Raw genomic sequence first — 2,401 nt, forward strand, 5'->3', positions numbered from 1 at the left:
GCCTGTAATCCCAGCACTTTGGGAAGCTGAGGCAGGAGGATCACTTAAGCAGAGGAGTTTGAGACCAGCCCAAGCAACAGAGAGAGACTTTGTCTCTACCAAAAAAAAAAAAATCAGAAATTATCTGAGCATGGTGGTTCATGCCTGTAGTCCCAGTTACTAGGGAGACTGAGGCAGGAAGATCCCTTGAACCCAGGAGGTAGAGGCTGGTAGTGAGCCAAGATCGTGCCACTGGACTCCAGCCTGGGTGACAGAGTGAGACCCTGTGTCAAAAAAAAAAAAGGTCCGCCTTTGCCTTAGTGGTGATGGTTGCATAACTTGGTGAATATGTTAAAAACCACCAACTTGTACACTTTTAAAAAGAAAATAGAGACAAGGTCTCATTATATTGCCCAGACTGGTCTCAAACTCCTGGACTCAAGTAAGTACCCCCCTTGCCCTCACAAAGTGCTAGGATTACAGGCATGAGCCACCATGCCTTGCCTTTGTACAATTTTACAGGCTGAATTTTATGTGAATTGTATGTCAATTTGGCAAATCTATCTTTGATGAAGCCTAACCGTGTGGCTCAGTTCCCACAGAAACTAATTCAAGAAAGGGGCAGGGAACCAGGAAAGAGGGCTGTTGTCCTCAACAGTGAAACTTGGGACCCCAAAGGCTAGAGTGTCATGGGCAGGGGCATCCCAGCGGGGAACATTGTCTGGTAGATGCTGAAGAGGGAAGCAATTGGAGGACCCACAACTGGGAATCAGGGTGACTTTGGTGACCCAGGTTGAGAGAATGGGAACAGAGGCTTGGAGAGAAGTCACTGGGGAGATGAGGGGACCACACAGGGATCTGGGCCAGTTTCATATTAACCATGCCCTTCCAAGGCTGATGGGAAAGGCAGGGAAGTGAACATCTCCTGGGAGGCATGGAGCCTTCAAAGTTTCCTCTTCTCAGAGGTGATCCCCGTGTGGCCCACACTGCTTGCTGTCCACCCAATATCCTTTCTCTCTCTCTCCCTGACTAACAAAACTCATAATTTTTAATTTAGACACATGGCACCCTGGAATGAAGTTGATACTTCTCAGCTTCCCTTGCAGCTAGTATGACCATGTGACTAAGTTCTGTCTAGTGAGATATAAGTGGAAGGGATATACAGCAGCTTCCAGAAAAAGCTTCTTGACAGACAGCTGGCATGGGCCTTTTATCTTCTGTTCTTCATTTCCTCTTTCCTGCATACTGGACGATGAATGTGATGGCTGGAACTCAAGCAGCCACAGTGGATCATAAGGTAAAGACACATGTTTAAAATGGCAGAGCAGCAAGACAGAAGGAAAAATCACACAGCTAGCATACTAGCTCAACCTCTCTAGTGCATACCTGTGAGCTAAGCCTTTGGTTTTGTTGTTGTTGTTGTTGTTGTTGTGTTGTTTTGTTTTGTTTTGAGACAGAGTTTTGCTCTTGTTGCCCAGGCTGGAGTGCAATGGCACAATCTCCGCTCACTGCAACCTCCACCTCCCAGGTTCAAGCAATTCTCCTGCCTCAGCCTCCTGAGTAGCTGGGGTTACAAGCATGCACCACCACGCCCTGCTAGTTTTGTATTTTTAGTAGAGGGATTTCTCCATGTTGGTCAGGTTGGTCTCGAACTCCAGACTTAGGGTGATCTGCCCACCTCTGCCTCCCAAAGTGCTGGGATTATAGGTGTGAGCTACCATGCCTGGCCTTCACTTCTTTACTCCTTCCCAAAACATGTGTTGAGTATTATCTGTGTTCCCCACCCTGAGCAGGGCTCCTTACCTGTGTTAAGTAAAAAGACATGGTTCCCAGTTCCAGGAGTGAGAGTTGATGATACAAATATAATCACCTGGCAGGCCAGTATGCATGCTCGTTAACACCAAGAATCTGTGCCTTCCCATAGATGTTACCTGGACTTCTCCGGAAGTTATACCCATGCACACATTGCACTCTCTGCTGTCACTTCTCAATGCCTGTGTCACCAAACCCCAACCACGCCCAGTAGAGTGTGTCCCTTTGGGGCTAGCAGCCTCCACTCCCCCTGATCACAGCACCTTCATGGCTGCAGCCCAAGCCTGGTCTAGGCCAGGAATACCAGGACCCCTCCAACCTTTTCTTTGTCTCAGAAACCCAGACTTGACTCCCTTAGGGCCTATTGAAACCTCCCGATAGGCCGGGCTCGGTGGCTCACACCTATAATCACAGCACTTTGGGAGGCTGAGGCGGGCGGATCACGATGCCAGGAGTTTGAGACCAGCCTAGCCAACATAGTGAAACCCCGTCTCTATTAAAAAATACAAAAATTGGCCGGGCGCGGTGGCTCAAGCCTGTAATCCCAGCACTTTGGGAGGCCGAGGTGGGCGGATCACGAGGTCAGGAGATCGAGACCATCCTGGCTAAC

This window comes from Colobus angolensis, unplaced genomic scaffold, assembly GCF_000951035.1.
Source record: "Colobus angolensis palliatus isolate OR3802 unplaced genomic scaffold, Cang.pa_1.0 Scaffold21, whole genome shotgun sequence".
NCBI classification, from domain to species: Eukaryota; Metazoa; Chordata; class Mammalia; order Primates; family Cercopithecidae; genus Colobus; species Colobus angolensis.